Source organism: Malurus melanocephalus, unplaced genomic scaffold, assembly GCF_030028575.1.
Source record: "Malurus melanocephalus ecotype Western Australia unplaced genomic scaffold, MMel_1.1 scaffold_315, whole genome shotgun sequence".
In the NCBI taxonomy this organism is placed as follows: Eukaryota; Metazoa; Chordata; class Aves; order Passeriformes; family Maluridae; genus Malurus; species Malurus melanocephalus.
The window spans coordinates 34,019-52,500 of record NW_026623547.1 but is presented as its reverse complement, the minus strand read 5'-3'; the positions used below and the strand labels follow the sequence as shown (position 1 = coordinate 52,500).

The window sequence follows — 18,482 nt, the reverse complement described above, 5'->3', positions numbered from 1 at the left end:
AGGGTTTAATATCAATATGCTATGAAAAAATATAAAGCAAACATGGGGAGAAAAAAGYGCTTCTCACACTTTCATGTCAAGAGGAAGACATTTAGAGCTAATCACCTGTTATTTATTACATCTTTTTAAACTGAAGCCCTATTCGTAAATGATGGTTAATCACTGACGCACACTCATACCTTGCAACTTACCCCCTTTCTGTGCATCTTTGATGAATWAAAAACTAAATTATGCTCATTACTTTCTGAGCAAAGGATCACTGTAAATCCAACTCAAAACTAAACTCAATGAGAAAAAAAAATCACAAGGAAAAACTTTCATGGATCCAAGAATTGTGTAGGCAGTTTCAGAACAGCTCTTAACTAATCCTACTATTTATTTATATAGACGCTGACCTTAGCTACAGCAGCAACAGCTAAATCTGAAAAAGGGGACTAGAGATGAAAAGAAGTCTCTTTGTTAAGTACTTGTCTCCTTATATGATACTTATTCTTTCAACACATGGGCCATTTTTGTAGACAATTTGACAGCATGTATTAAAGGTTTATCATATGCTTTTCATTTTCCTTTAAAGAACTATGATAAAGCACTCTTACATTCAGTGAAGACAACTTTTTCTTCCAAAAGTATTGTAACTTGGCTCTTCTGTACCAGAAAAACTACCTTTTGGCAGCATATTTTTTTCTTCATTTTGGTGTTTTAATGCCTACCCTGTATGATTTGTCCAGTCACTATCACGGGATGGTGTGGACAGCACCTTTACTAATGAGCAACAAAGAAGTGCATTTTATGAAATCAAATATCATAGAACTAACATCCCCAACACAATCAGTTTAGGTTGAGCCACTTCTCCCACACAGTGCTAGGTCTGCTGTTTTACAGGCACTGATAAAGGCTGCTTATTTGATGAATGCCATTTTATTATTCATCTTCTATAAATCTTGYTTTCTTTCTTGCAGTCCTTTTGCAAGAATCCCACTCCTCTTATTTGAAATCTCCATTTGCATAAACAATAAGCTTCACTCTGATGCTASCCCGTGATTATCTGGTGCTCACATTTCCACTCCCAGGGTTATTCACACTGCCTAACTTAGGCTGCTCTAAGATTTCTAAGTCAAATTAGGCTTCACAAACTAAAGCTAGAGGCAGAAGTTGYTTAGACAATGATGGAGAGAAACAGGTGACTCCATAGAGGAGATTCAGCACTTTTCACTCTGATACCTGAGGCAGACCTGGACAAGAGCTGAAAATTACAGACTGTCACTACTGCCTGCATTCACTATCAGAGCATCCATAGCAATGGATTTTAGTGAACTGTGTATTTTGCACCTTATTCTTCAAAATCTATTTATAAAGCCAAGCATGGAAAGAGAATTATTCTGGAAACTATAAATGGCATTGRTATTCCAAAGAAAGGTAGCAAGTACTGCTGAAGCCCTGCTAGGCACTGCAATAAATTAGAAGGGATGACTCAAARCTCTCAAATGGCCATAAGAAAGCTTTAATGAAAACACACTACTTCTATTATGTTGAAAAAGGAACAAAAAAAAAAAATTCTCAATGAATGATTGACTCCAAAGAGTATAAACTAATTGAAAAACAAAATTCATGCTACTATATTTCAAAATCCTTTTTTTTTCTTGAATGTTATGAACCACACTATTTGAAAATGGGGTAATTTTGTTGCGTAAGCAGGCTTTCTTAAAGAACATTTCAATGACCCAGTTATGTCTCTGTTTTATTTTTGTAATATTTTTATATGAACTAGGATAAGACTGCAGTTAAACGCYGTTCTTCAATTTATTTTTCCATCTGCTTTTAGCTGCAGGATAGCATATTTTATCACATTTGATATACAGGGTCAAAGGAATAAAAAAATTAACCCTGTATTTTTGCATAAAATGTATAAATAAATTCTGATGGTGCAAGCTCAGCAAGTAGAATATTTTTACTACTTCTATCTTGTGATAATGTTTTTGTAATCACTTATATCTCAATCGCTAACAACTGAATGCCGTTTTCTATGTTATTAACACAGCTCTACAAATCACAGGGAAAAATCCAGGATCTGAGCAAAAGAGGATAAAAGGTCGCATTTTTAGAAGGTAATCTTTTCACACATACAAGAGGCAATAGGCCAAGTCACTTAGCTCTTCCTAGCTAATCAAACTGCACAATTTCAGCACAGTGGTTCTGTTTTAGATGTAGGTGGTGATAAAACGATCCTCGGCTTGGGAACACATCCAAGATACATACACACTCCCAAACACCTCCCCCTACTCACCCCACCTCCAGTTGATTTGAACACAGACATCTTATCAATACTTTTTAAGGTAGCAACCATGCCGATGGGGACAATTACGAAACAAGAGAGGGGTCACGGTAAATCCAACTCGGAGTATGTGACCAAAGTTATGTRGGGAAAAACCAAACTAGTGTCAGCATCAAGCATCTGTTGCTGCTGGTGTGAGGACAAAGYGAGTGCCAGAACAAGGAGGCAGTTTTGTAGATCTACTGTTTGTCAAGTCGCCCACTGAAGCAAGCCTCGAAATCAGTGTGTGTACTGCGGCCATCTGTTTACTTTTCACTAGCAAAACTCTTGACTCTTACCATCTCTTTGAAGTCATGGTCAATGTCAAGAAACAGGTACGGTTCTGATGATCGTGCATGTTTTTTTTGGCAAGGGGAAAATAGGAAGGAGGAAGGAAAACAGAGGTATGTAATTAGTTTGTAAAAAAAAGGGGGGATTACAGGAAAAGGATCTTCATTTATTCAGATAATATTATGCCCCAAAGGGATTWAGCTATCAAGGTATTATGAAAGCAACTAGTGAAAACAGGAAGACTGGTCTGCCACAAAATAATGATTTATTTACTCAGCTTTATAACAGAGAGCTGCTGAATTGACCCAGACTTAAGAAATTTGTCGTTGATCTCTTCCCTCCAGTGACMAAAATTAGAATAGATCAAATGATCTATGATAAAGTGGAATTAAAAACTCAAACAYTCCTGAATCACTACTAAACCACCCACAAACACCACACTGCTAAGCTCCACTGCTGATATGCTTCACTGTGCAAACTCCCCATAAAGAAAGACACTGACCATTTACCAATGATGTTCAGTAACATCTCATGCACACATCTCCTGAATCTTCATGCATTTTAAGGCTCTCCTTTTAAGAACTAACTTATTATTGCTCTAACCTGCACTATACAATCTTGTTTGCTTATGTATCCTTTTTACTTTTTCATTTGTGTCATAAAGCTACTTGCATTTCCTCTCTCAGAAATTCCAACTGAGATTTTCCTTTCAGTATCTTTTGTCTTTCAGAACCTTTTCTTTTTTTTTAATGTTCCAAAACTCAGAAGAGATTTTCATTTTTTTTTTTTTTTCCTTTTCCTCCATCCCAGGTCTTAAAGTGGACTCTTTAAATGAGAACCCCAAAATATCACATGGCTTCTAGAGAGTGGTAACCTGCACTRATTTAATCAAAACATCCTTTGATAGAAGACACACTCACATTTCATGTAGGGCTCATGAATTCTGGTAAATTGCATCAGCAGYAGATATTGCCAGAGAATTGGAAAAATGTTCACATATTGAGTAAAGGTATATGGTATGACTTGTCCACAACTACAGAACTCTGACAAATCTCAATTACCTTTTACATTTAAATGCTTGCTTGAGAAATACCTGTGTATGTACACACATTTGTATTTTGGAAGCACCAATGAACAAACAGCTGGGTTTTTCAGTCATTGAAATTTGAAAATGAATTCTGTGCAGAAACTAWCATTTTACAGTTGAATCAAGCCTTTCACCTCTGAAAGAACTGCAATAGTCTTTGCAGAAAAAAAGATATTGCTCCTGAAAAATCCTATGCACAACATTTAGAAAATAAAAATAATAATAAAAAAAGAAGCTTACTGTCATGTACATAATATAGAAGCTATAACTTTGGAGAAATACAAGGTATATTACAACTTCCTTTGCAAAAAAAATAATGCACCTTTTGGAATTGTTTTTTAAGTTTGATATTTCCATAGACCACATAGAGAGTAATTACTAAAATTAGTGAAATGTTTCAAACTTCTTATTCCACAGAATAACCTGACGAAAGCAGACCACTCACTAATAAAGTGCAACTTAATAAATCATGTGAAATCTTATTTTGTTCAAACCCTTACTAACTCCTAGCACCATCTGTTACCATCAAAACTATATGACAAGATATGATATATAATTAATAGGTAAACAACAATCTAATTAAAATGGACAAATACTCCATGTTCCTGCCATTTGGGAGCTCTAATTACAGACTAAATTTTAAGCTTGAATTAAATATTTAAGCTGGAAAATTAACTTTCCTTCTCGAGCCTTGAATACATTAATACAGATATGTGAAGCGACTTCCTGATGGGAACTTAAACATGTAATTTAGTTTCATCAAAGCAGTTACTAATTGTTAAGCAGCAGTACCTTACCATATGTACACAATAGCTATTTAGAGCCGAAAAGGTGGTTTTAAAGTACCCCTCTGCAACCCTTTTCTGACATAAATATAAAATGTATATACAGCACAACAGTTTACACTACACACTGAAAATAAATTACATGGAGACTTCAGCTTTCAAATGGGTCTTAGCATRCATAAGTCTGAACAGATCTAGATAAAGAAATGTGTATTTTTGCTGCTGAAGAAACTGAAGAATGTCTAGAAAAGTTAAGATACTTTTACATTCTACTTACAGAATTTTGAACTCCAGAGTAAAAACATGTAACTTGCCTGAGCCATCTAGCAAAACAAAATGCTGAAAAAACAGGTATTTAATCTAATTTAATAAGGTGATCCGGATTTTCTTAAATACTGCATCAAAAGGAGARAAACAGGAATAAAACTGAGAACAGCATCACACAAAACATTTTTAAAAGGTTCCAAGCATGCAAGTGACTACAATTTACCTAAAATTAAYGTAGCACAGTAGATACTACTGTAGTAGGGTTTTTGAGTACTAGCATTCTGACCAGGAATTGGATTCTAGGTGTTTAACAGTGCCCACCAGTCAACAAAGACTCCACTGTTTTAGGAAAAATCCTAACACACCTTCGTTCTTTATGTAAACCATAAAGATTTCCAGATAGTGCTGAGTCGAACTACCTTGCAAAGCTTTTCCCTCATCTTGTGGATACAGAGTTTGAGGCACATGGATGTTGGGTGACACCCACAACCATATGTCAGGGCTTCAGTGGTGTAAAACACTCCATGTATGTGCAACACTAGGCTTTTCTGTGTTCACGTGGAACTCTTTCAAGGGAGGAATATGAAGATTYCAGAAGATTTCAGTACGGTTTCAATCAAGACTTGGCGCTTGCAGGCTCACATGGCCTGTCAGTGGCACATGTGAAACARGAACCCAGACTTCTTATCTTCAATATTCCCTACTAACCCTAATATTCTCCATCCACACAACACATACGCATTTGACTTGCTTTAATTTAGATTCAGCTACAGAGCATGCAGGACATGATGTTAAGAGAAATAGTGCATTTATCTTTTAAAASATCCTTGAGATGATATGTTACTTCAACAGTGAGGAACAGGACATAAAGAAGCTTCACGCATCCATCTAGCCTTAAGAATTTTTAATTTCAGCATAAATACAGATGACAGATGAGTTACCGGGCCATGACTTCATCAAGGGATTCTGGTGACATCAAAACCAAACCTCTAATAGTTTGTGATGTCACTGCAAAGCCTCAAGGGATTTCTTGTTCCATAATTCAGAAGAACATGGCAGCTTCTCAATTCATACAGTTAATGGACTGGAGACCTAGAATGTGCTTTAGRACCTACTCTGCTTCCCATTCCCTCACTTCTGTCCTTTGTCCCATTCCTACCCTACAGATATAATTTTACTATTCCTACGTGATAGAAGTACACTGATACACAATGAGTGTACCAGTGATGAGTTTACAATAATTGAGCCGGTATTTTCAGTTACACAGACTCAGATTCTGTTTTTTTCCACGGAGTTTTTAGACTGTACATGCACTATCTTACATATTGCAAAGCCACTTATTTTAACAATATCCATGTTTTCACCATATTTTCATAATACAGTCTGTAAACCTAMTTTAAAATGAATAAATAATTCCTTAGCAGTTAAAGAACAGAAGTTGTTAAAAAAAAAAGACTAGAATGCTGACTTGAAACTTAGGTGTTATACACCTCTCTTAGAGCCACACTTAAATGAATTTCAGCCATGTCTGAGCACCCGTCAGTTCCTCTTTGTGTTTCCTTTTATCAGTACTCCTGAGCTACTCAGACCTATAGCTCATAGAGCTCTTAGCTCTATGCCCTGATCCATATTTTCCAAGTAAACAAAGTCATTGTTATACAGAGCCACAGTGATACAAGACTGCAGAACACACATTCACTGTTGTACTGGGTGCAGAAAGCAAACATGGACTCCTCTCGCCATGGGCACTTAATTCCTTTGGCTAAAACAACTGGATGGGAACACTGCACAATTCCATTGTTTCAAGGAAATGMTGAACAGCCCTGGTGAGGGCAGAAAAGGACAGTTTTTCACCCAAGCCCAAGCGAGAAATAAAATGCATATACCAAATGAAGATTCTGCTTGTGTTGGACACAAGAAAGGACAAAGACATGCTCTGCTACCTTGCAGCCACTAAAATCTGCCTTCTTTTAATTCCATTAGGTTATGTTTTGAACCACACTCAGATCACAGGGAAAGACAGCTGCTTGGCAAAACCACATACCAAGTTCTGGGGAGCACTATCATCCCTCTGCAGTCCAAGATACAGTCATATTCTTTCCAGGCCTATTTATAGACCATATTGTACCGTACATGTGCCATGGATCCTAATGTGARGAAAATTATATAGATATTCAAAGCATGACATATTGATTCAACATATTGAACGGATTGTTTTTTCCTCTATTTATTTAAATGATTATAATAGTTTATAGTGAGCTTAGCCCTTGAGACAGATGGTTGTAAACTCAAAATTTAAGTTTTAAATAACTGTATTAACACGAAGTAAATGATTTTATCCACCATCCTCATTAGAAGAATGAATTTATCTTAACACAGTCTTTAACCCTCTCCTGAGTTATTTGTGACTACTTATCAAAGAAAGTGAACTTTGCAGCTCATTGGCTGGATTTTCAAAATGTGTCTCATCAAAATGTGTCTGATAACACCAGTATTGGTTTTACAATTTGTTGGAAAAAAATTAACTTTGGGTTTAGGGAGAAGAAGGGAACTCTACCATTATCCATTTTGAAAAGAGCCTTTAATTTTAAGTCTAAGTTTATATCTCAACTTGTTATTTCCAAGAGAAAATGTCTAAATTACCAGGAACAAAAGCATAAAGTAAAACCCTCTGTCCATAATTCACGCAAGCAAATAAAACAGTTTTCCCTTAAAAGACCACAGCACTACAAGATTTATGCCTGTGAAAAATACTGAATTGTATTTATCATACAAGAGCTTTATCCCTTTCCATCTCCCAGTTTTATGAGCATCTCCTTTGTCCTTTCCCTTTTCTCCCTCCATCACTGCACCTAATGCTGATTTCTGGGTTTCACTGGAAACCAATGTCAAGGGAGAAGAGATCATTTTGCAAGTCACTCAGTATCTTAACATGATAACCAAACTCCATGATGATAACTCCATTTGCATATTTTAAAAGATGTGCATTGATAAATGCATTACCCATGCAAGCCTGATGATCAGCCAGAACGTTGCACAAACCAGTAGAGTTCCATTGGGTACAAAGAGATTCACCACAGGTAGACCTATTGCAGCAAGGCAACTGCTCAATGTGGCTGGACACGTAGAACGAAAAAGGCAATCCTGAGGCTCAACATTCAAGCAACACATCTTTTAGTGGGTTTAATTTAAACTGATCACGTTCAGGGCCAAAAGCCCACYAGCAGCTCTTACAAAAGAAGCCCATTTATACACTGCTGGTATGCAACTTCCAAGTTAGTTCAATCCAAGAGAAATCAGTTTTCCCAATGCTGGCACAACTCTGCAATATGAACATAAGCRCAGTGGGGACAATCTGTTTCAAAGACACATTCTTGATCCAAACTAAAAGGCTAACCTAGGACCACACCAAGAAAACCAAACATGCTTTCAATTAAATTGTTTAMTTTAGGGTGCACAAAAAGGTCCACTAAAATGCTAAAGTAATACTGAGTGAGTCAGGAAGCTTATGTGCATGTGTTTTAGGCTGCTTTTTTTATTGAGTAGAAACCATGAAAAATAAATGCTAAAGAAATTAGGTTTATGAAATCAAACTTAGTGAGACATTCACTAAGATGATGAAGATGTCTCTTTTTCTTTAGTATTTAAAGGCACTTATTAAGRGTAATCATGTATTTCAGAGTAATTYTGAAGAATTTATCCTGTTAAACTAATACACCAAATTGGAAATTTTTTAATGAAATGACTCTTCCACTACCTAACATAACAAAAGGAACAGCAGAAAACTTACAGTGAGCAGGTATTAAAAAACTTAAGGTGATGTGCTGTGCTGTGATTTTTGAAGTTCCTCTGGTTTTGTATAAGTAATCGTAAGGGTGTCACATCAGTCAGTTTAAAGTACCCTTCTCAGGATTTTTCACAATTCCCAGAAAAGGCCAAATTCTTGGGCAAAACATACTTTCTGCCAACTTTCAAAAGCAGCATCTCTACAATGTGCATTTAGACCCACACCTGAGCAAAGAAGAAGGAGACCTCCATTATAACAAGTGCTTCTTAGCGTTACCCTGCATTCTTGAATTATCTATTTTTCTTTATTAGGATTTGTAATGCCAGAGAGGTATTACATATATTATATATATTATTGGTATACCAATAATAACTGCTCACTKGGGATGGCCTTTTTTTCATCCTGCTTCAATTTCAAGACCCTGAAATGAAAGTCTTAATCATAACTCACTAATTCAGCATTTTTTGGTAATTATTCAGGAGTTTCCTGATAAAGAATAAAGATCTTCTGCAGATACACAGATTCCTAACAATTCAGAAATTACTGTATTCCAATACTATGCAATAACCTTGAGTTCCACACYGGTTAGAGAAACTTGGTCAATAACACTACTGAATTAGGTTTCATGTTTAATTAATTATTTAAAAGAAATAATATAAGAGTAAATAAAAGTCTGAACCACTGGCCATAAATAACTACATTCTTTCAAACGGCTACTACAAATTCTTCACAGTAATTATTATTAACAATAAACTATTTGGCTAAAGGAGTAAACACTGTCATGAATCACAAAATAAGTGACATGAAATGAAGTGCAAAATATTAATGTGAGAAGAAGAACTAGATACACAAAACTGATATTGTACATGAATTGCTTTTGGGTGCAATTATCTTCCTCACATGTTAATATAATTTTGGCATCTTATTATATGTCTTATCCCACAGGGAATTTTAATTCAGAAGCACAATTATCAATAAACTTCCTTACAAAAACTACCAGTCTCACCTCCTAGTCTGATTTTCTACAGTCCTCTTCTGTGCAGGAAAAGTCGTTTAGAGCATACATGTTTCCTATAAGAGCAAACATTTCTTTTCTCTTGTTTATWATGCCACACAATTTATAACAGCCTTCTATTATAGGGTGTCACTCAGAACATACAATACCCATTTCATACTGATTAAAAAGCATTTTAAAACATTTTATCACATTTTAAAATATAGCCTGCACGTTCAGCTCCATTTTTTGAAACACACAAATACAACAGATATTAAGCAGCAAAGGCATCATGAGTAGATCATAAAACAAATCCTTTGGCCAAAACCACAGGGCATTCTRTGCCTTCAATCAAACCAGAGCAATTAATATGAAATTCTAAATACAGAATATAATGCCACATAAATAGTATAACAGCCAAGTCCTGTCTAAGAAGCCATATGTTTTTTCCCATTGTTCAAAAAAAGGAGATGACTTCCCGTCACTTATGTTTCTGATTAGCAAGGTGATTTATGCCACAATCACTAAAAATGCCAGCAAGTGAATGAGAAAATGCATAGTGACTGCACCAGATGTGCACAATAAACAGGAATCCCATTGTAATCTCTGGTACTTAGTTTATATGAAGGTAATGTAAGAAACACTCTTGGATATGGCAAAGTCACTCTTTTTTTACATTTGACTATAAATGATATGAAATAAATTGTGTGTTTTATACTTTATGGCATGCATACATTGATAAATTAGGTACAGTTTTGTATCCCAACTTATCTACAAGACAAACCTGGCTAAGATCATGGGGATTAATTGCTTCAGAAGTGTGAAATGCAGCTTTTCCATTCTTTTCTGCACACTCAGTGAAGAAACAATGATTAATCACTGTTTAACTATTCTCTTGAGGATCTACAAGATTGCCAAAGCAGGACTTATCCTCATAAATCCAAAAAAACACAGGTTTAGATTTGTTGCCAACAACTGAAAGAACATGAACTCAGAGCCATTCGTTATCAGATTAAAATAATGTCAAGGCTTTAGAACACCCTACCAGTGCAAAATTCTTTTTAATTTGCACCCAACAAAGGGAATTGGAGTATCAAACCAGATTTAAGAAAAATATATGTATTTGTATAGATTAACATATCTCCCATWATCAGAAGTAAAACATCCTGATAATACAGCCACTTCCATTATTCCAGTGTAAGAGAAGCAGCATCTTTAAACAGGAATGCTTCCCTTGATATTAATACTCATGAACCAAAAAATCCCTGAACACCTCAGTTAAAATKACATCCATTTACATTTGTTAGCAACAAATCCTACTTATATATATAAATAGTTGGTTTAAATATCTGAAAATTTGTTTAGACATCTCAACTTTTTGATAGAGGACTGTACTCAAAACAGTGCTTTACATTTGTCCGACAACTTTTTAATCAACATTTACTAAAAATCACTGTGTTTCACTACAGAATTCRCTATGTAAACAGATCACACGAAAAAATGAGAAATGCAAAAAAATACCAGTTTGAAACTTTCTCCATTTAAAGAAGGCTTTCATACAAATGCAAAATTTTATCATGGAAATAAYAGACACTGCTGCACAGACTCTGGCTGTATACAACAGCAACAGAGGACTGACAGCCTTTTCTAAAAAAATTCCAGTTTAAAAATTTTAACAYCTTGTTCTGCCTTTAGAGACACAAGAATAAGTGATGTCAAGGACTGCCTAAAGACTCCCCTCGGAAMAAAGAACAAAAACAAAATCCCACCACCACGTTTAAATGATTGTAGTATTAGRAAAGAAAAGAACATTTCATCCCTCAAAAATGCCATGTCAGTAACAGACAAGCTATTGTGGGAGAAGGAATCCATGTCAGAGTTCCCAAGTGCCTGGGCACCAGAGTAAGCCGGGAAAGCCTGTTGCTGACTGGTGGCACTGGCCTGCAGTTGTCCCCAGCTGTCCCCACTGGCCAGATCCCCGCGCTCCTCTGCAGCCTCCTGTATCCCCTGCTGATTCCTGTTCCCCCACTCCCTGCTCATGCTGGAATTCTTTCCCCAAAACAAGTTAATGCTGTTAACATCTCCTACTTGGCTGAAGGCAAAGTCTAAGAACCRATGGGTGGATGCTGAAAACCTCTGTAACTTGACCTCACTGTCCACCTGCAGCGTTCTGGTGCAGGGAGGGCTACACACAGTGCCACACAATCCCACTCTGGGGACAGTGCCATCACTTTGTGTTGCACACATCACAGATGTAGCAAGCTTAGACAAGGAAACTGGGGTGCTGGAATTTTAATATTGTACTGTAAGAGCCATTAGCTACAGGAAATCCACAATAAGGGATTAATTTCTTAACATTATTTCTACAAATGTGATAGTGACCCAGTAAAGGACAAATCTTCTCTGGGTAACACTGGCTTCAATGCAAGGATAACCACAAAGGAAGAAATTGAGTTTGATGCAAACTGTAAGCACAGTCTGCACAGGCTGAGGTGATGGCTAAACACATGAGTGACACACGCTCATCTGGAGCACCCTTTTGCTTGCTGTATTGTATGGATTTTCTGCCTTTTCTCTAAGTTTCACAAACTGGAACACCTTGATTGAGTCCCAGGTCAGTGAAGGTGTTTTGTATGCTTCTTGGAAACAATTGAAAGYTAAGTTAAAACCTCATCAAATTTAGCGAGAAACTTTAGGCACTAAAGAAAATGCTTCACTGGCATTTCAGCTCCTTTTTCACATCAGTTCCTAGGGAGGATCAGTATCTTCAATTGAATCCCACAGTACAACTAATACCCACTCTTGTTTGTAAAGCACTTCAAGATTTCCAGCTACAAATATTAGCCAGCCTGTGTTTACTAGAGTTCCACATTTAAGCAGCCCAATTCACACCTTTTCCTGTTGCAAGAAACATTTGACAATTATTCTACTTTTATTATCTACTTTCCGAGGTTGAGGCACACCATGGAAAGACAAAATCAAGTGTGCACTTGATTGCAACAAGAAAATAATTCACTGCTAACTTGGCTATTAAACAGAAGTATTTACAAACTCATACATAYTGGGATCAACAGCTCACAGAAATGGTTTTAACTACCGGTTTTAACCTTAATCATCAAATTGAGGTATTGAACACCTATTTCTTTCACYTTCTCTCCAGATATGCAACTTGTTGTACCTAATTAGGAGGAGTGGAACACTAGAATTATTGTGATGCTTGTAATTTATGCACTATTAGTTTTAAGTCTGCTTTAGATATGTTTCACAATGCACTGGAATGAGTTATCCTCCATATTAACCACGGAGTGTTAATGTGAGGGATGGGGAAAAAGTACCTGAAAATGAGGGTACTCRAGAGTTATGGATCCTGGTGCTATGAGAGTAATTGAAAAAACATGAATTAAGATTTTACTTTGCAGATTGCAAACATGCAATAAAACAGCAGACCTTCCACCATTACATTTAATGTATTTTATTTTTCAAATAAAGGCATAGTGTATTTCTGACAAATTACTTATTGAACAATTATAAGCATGTATGGAAAATCAGATTACACATTAAGTGCCAATGTCTCTGCCTATGCAACTCTTACTGTACTATTCACAGCAAGAGAAAGGTTTTTACCTTTTTTTTACCATTTTTTCCTTGCCATTCAACTACTGTAATAACTTTCTTTCCTGTTGAACTATTTATCAAAATAGTAAAGGTTCAGAGAAAATAGGAATATATCAAATTACAGAGCTGTTTCGGGAAACATGTATAGCTTGAAAAATTCCTCCAAATATTTTTGTAGCAATCAAGAAAAATAATGTGCTGCTGTTCAATGATACTCACCATCAGCTGCTACAACACTACATTGTCACTTCAATACCTATTTTAAGAGTACTCTTGGCAATGTTACTCCTGTGAGACATTCAGATTAAAGTTACAACACACTTTTTTCCCTCATTTTCATTCAATGAATGAATGCAGACAATTTCCACTACTCCTCAGTCCAGCTGGGCTTCCAAAAGGTCTTGTACCTGAGCCTTCACTGCTTATGATGCACCTGGTGAAAAAACGCTCTACAATGTTTCTCCAGTAATAGCACTAACTACTGTCAAGGCAGTAATACCACGCTGGGCTTTCCTGCATGTATTTCCCATAATTCAATGAATTCCCCAGTCTCTTTTCAGCCCTGTATATATATATATATATATATACACGTATGGGCTAATCATCAGGATCTCCATAAATTTCAGGATGAAATCTGTCCTTACAACCCTTTTCCTTGGATATGAAGCAACTTTCTCCAGCAACAAAAATATTCCTCTATATTTCTCTTCTGGACAACTCTCAAAGTACAGAACCAACTTCTACAGGAAAACATTTCAAGCATAGAGTTTAATCACTTTCCATATCACTTATTTGCACCTTCTCTCCCTGCCACACATAACTTGCATACAGACATACATGCACACAAAAGAGGCAYCAAGATATTGCAGCACAGATACTACTACTCCTCTGAATAAAGATGAGAAAAGAAAAATATTAAAAATGCTTAACACAAAAAATGTTTGGCAAAAAACTGTTTTTAAGATACAATAGAGAAGAAACAGAAGATCACATATTAGCTCCTTTAGCAGCACCTCTGATGATCCCCACCTTTGGGATTCAGGTTTGCACAGAGACCTCTTTAGTGAGGTTGCACAAACTCATCAGCTTTCACAGGGACCACTGTCGCATCACACCAGCCCTCAGAATCACCCCTAGCTCCTTCCAGTTCACCCTGAATGCTTCAGAGCATCCTTCCAGCAACACAGACTACAGTATCACCTTTATCAACAGGAATCTAAGGGAGTATTTATCTCTGTTGAATACAATAAGTACACAGCCTAAAGTTGCTGAATGCTACGTCTGCTCTCCCACACATCTTGTCAACCAAAGCAGAGTTTTCTATGACAAGATTTTTTTTTTTTGGTACACCAGACAGAGATCTCTCAAAAGCCAATCAGAAATCATGAAACAAATTCACAACAAAAACTAAGTTATAGCCAAAAGCCTTACTACCTTCTGTTTCAAACACAAGGAACATTCCTACAATTCGGCATCATCTAGCATTGACAGATGGAWGCACATACCTACAAAATCATAGCCTTCCCAGAAAAGTGAATGAGAGAGAACTTCCCCATATAAAAATTCTAGTCATATTAATGAGTATGAATAAATAGGGATATAGTATTATAAAGACAGTCATCCTAAGACATATTGCTGGGGTGGAAAGCACCTTGATATTTATTAATGAGGGTAGGAAAAAWACTGTGCAAAAAGAATCACATGAGATACAAATGCTTACTGTAATACAGACGATATAATTTTTATAACTGGATTTTTGAAAATGAAACATTTATATATATGAGTATGTATACACATAGATTTTTTTTTTTTAGATCAGAGACACATTTATTTTTTCTCAAGTGTTTAAAGTGTTAGTGCTCATAATAATGAGAAAACTCTGAAATATAAATCAACTTGGGTAAAACCAMGATATATAAAAAAGTGGGAAAGCCTGTTTTGTTTTCCAGCTATTTGGCTATTCAAAGAGTCCTAAATTGGAATAATCAAGTTTTAACAGAACACAAACTTCCATGTTTTGTTCATACCACAACTTACAATAAAAAAGTGATTWCAGAAATACTTGAAAGCCTAAATATCTTAAGAGCATTATTTCTCATGTCTTTTGACTCAGAAGTCTTTATCACTTCCATCTATAGGTCCCACATTTCATCCTTTGTTTTCATCCTCTGTCTTACAGAATTCCAAACAGAAGAGCAATGATACAGAAAAGATTGGATGCAAACTTCCGCATCATTTATGAACCACACACGTTTTGCCACAGATCCAGAGAACTAGATGASCACACCAGAACAAGAATATCCACAATGACCACAGGTTTTTACTTTCAGCTGACTGTGGAGAAAAAYCTGGATATCTCCACCAAAGCCAGACAGAACCCATGCCAAATGCAAAACTGATTTAYTTCCTTAAAATAACCAGGGCAGAAATGGCAGGCAGGGATTCAAAGAGGTGTGGGCTCAGAGGTTAAGGYTGCTCTTATTCCACTATAAAGTAACAATAAAAGAAATATCTTCCAGGGTAACAGAATCTTCAGTATGTGCTGCCTGCTCATGAAAATATATAAGCCTAGCAAAGAAAAGGCAACAATATCACAGAGAAAAATGGTGGCTCAACCAGGCTTAAAAGTCATCACCACTATTAGTATGAGACTAAAAATTGAAGTTTCCGAAGTAGTTTTTTTCCTGAAAATTCAGGATACACAGCTGGAACAGTTTTACTCCTTTTTGTACAATTTCCTTTTCTCCCCATGAGATCTGACTCTTCCAATGTGAATGAATACATGTGCAGTGAAGGATTAACACATCACTGATTTTTTTTTCCTGTTTAAGTAATTCCGTGTAGGCAACACAATTTATTGGTATAAAGTAGAATTTATGGTAATATATTTCCTCTTCAAGACATAAATAAGATTTCTTAGTAGTTTTCTGTAATTCATTTTCTTACAGTACCACTTTCTCACATATTTACTAGCATAATGCATCTGCTAGAATAGCAATTGCATATCCTGAACAGTGTTTTAAAAAATCTTCAATACTAACAATCTGTAAGAATCTTTTTCCACCATTCATTGTCAACATCTTGCAGCCTTTTACCTTCCTACAGCATATGCTGAATTTTACAACAATTAAAAAAAATATTAAATTCACAAAACAGAAACATACAAGGTTTCAAAGAATATGAAAGCTATCAAACTAGAAAAGTAGAAYGTTATACTGAAATAATTATATGAAAATTTACAGAAGGCTACAGGTCTTTATTTTTCAACATTTCCCCTTATGCATTTTATATTGCCTTCATTTTCTGAGAAGTTAACTTTTCAGTCTCTGGTGGTGATAATTAGAAAACGAACTGCACATATGTCTGTTTTTTTAACGTGGACAGAAATTATGTAATTATTCAAATTATATCAGAATTTATATTCAGAAAATTGGTTGTCAGTCATAAGTGTCTTCTTTATAAAATGACAAAATGACTCCACTAAGAGCAGATGAATTCTAGCATGAATATCYACTTACAAAATTCTCTCTTCTGTTAACACATTCTCAACATTTTAGTTGTCTCTGCTGGAGTACTTCCTACTAGAAAGCCTTAGGAATTTTTTTTCCACTGCAGAAAGAGAAATATAAGACAGCAAAGTAAAGAACGGGGTAGGTGAAAACCTAAAGGACTTATATTTCAAAATTTCTCCTGCCTAATACAATATCAATATGCAGGGAAAAATGTTTTCATATATTTAATACCAATTACCTGAAATATTCTCCATGAGTCTTATGATATGACCTATTCTGTTGGCAGTGCCTTTTTGAGGAATCTGCCKTCAGGAGCTCAATGGATAGCACAACAGAGGAGAGAAACTCCCACAAAYACAGGTGATATTTAGAAGGCCTACTAAGCTAGCAGCTATTTTTCTAGTGCTATCCATGTAGCAGTTGCATAAACATCCCAGATACAGACACACAGATCTACATGCACGTATAAAAGTTATTGTCAGTGCATAAGTTACTACTATCCTGAGACTGAAATAATTTATGTAACATCTGTTTTCATATTTTTTCTAATTTTTTCTAATTAACATGCAGATTTAACACATAAATGCTCAGACCACCTATTTTTCTGCTGATTTTTTCCCTTTCCTAAGTCATGTGCTCCTGTGGGGTGCTCAGTATAGATGAAGCATTAAATTTGTTTGGAGGAATAGTGGGTGCATAGTTAAGAAAATATTTCAGACTATTCAAAGGAAGAAAATATGCTAAGAAAATAATAGAAAAATAGTGCTATGATGGCTTACAATATAAAGGGACTTTAAAAAAAAAAATCTAGTCTTCTACTCATGAATCAGAAGTGGAATGTGATGGATGCCCCACCCCTGCACAAGACATGTCAGGAGTTTGGCCTCTACACTTTCAGCATTTCTACTTTCAGCTCGGACTGTAAAAAGCAGGGAGTAAAGCTCTGAGACAGGGCAAATCAAATTTAAGTGATGYAAGATACCACAACTGTGGGTTCTTTTTTTCATTTCTCATTGTCTATATTTAAAATATTCACTTGATACTAAACAGTGCAAAGCACTGAAAGTCAACTATATCAAAAACAGTTCTAAAACCATAGCAAATGTTGTTATTTACATTGCGCTGTTCACATAATATCGAATTGTTAAAGTTCAAAATCTAAAACCTTGAGAAGGAAATGAATTCAGAGGAATGGAAATAATTTATCCCATTACATTTAGAGGACTAAATGGAAAAAAATGTATGTTTACACAGTCGAGATCTTCCTCAGCAGGCCTTAGAACTGTATGTTTCAGTCCATTTTCCTTCTCCCACCTTGCCACAAATCTAAAATGAAGAGCAATTAAAGCATACACCATTCTCTGCTTGCTGTATCTCATCTACATTTGTGTGAAGTTAAAAGCCATAATGCAATTCAAATCATAGSAAGAGGTGGGAAGGGAAGATCTTTGCTGTTTCACTGTTCATGGCAGAAGTCTACTCACCCCTACAGACAGMATGGCCATCCTGTCCAAGCCTAAACTGACCCATTTTTGTCCTCCTGGGTCTGAAAGCCTCTCATGCCTAAAGTTCAGGCATTCCTAAGCTCTTTAGCCACTATGGAGAGAGAGACACATTCCTTGTTTACCAACTCCCCAGTAAGAAGAAGACATGACCACTCCTATCACCATTAGCTTTAACTATTGTATCTCAGCACCTTCTCTCTTCAGATTTCATGAGATGCAAAGTTAGAAAGACAGCCACAGCATCCCACTGACTGGCAGGTAATCCAACAAGGAGCCCAGAAGAGTGCTGCACCTCCCACCTTTAGGCAACCTGCTCTTTAACTGACAG

General features: G+C 36.0%; 1 protein-coding gene across 2 annotated transcripts in view; it reads right to left on the bottom strand.

Annotated features, from left to right (window-relative positions):
• The window catches only part of TBC1D5 (TBC1 domain family member 5), a 242,886-nt gene that overhangs the window by 209,219 nt on the left and 15,185 nt on the right, over window positions 1–18,482 (bottom strand). The window lies entirely within an intron of this gene.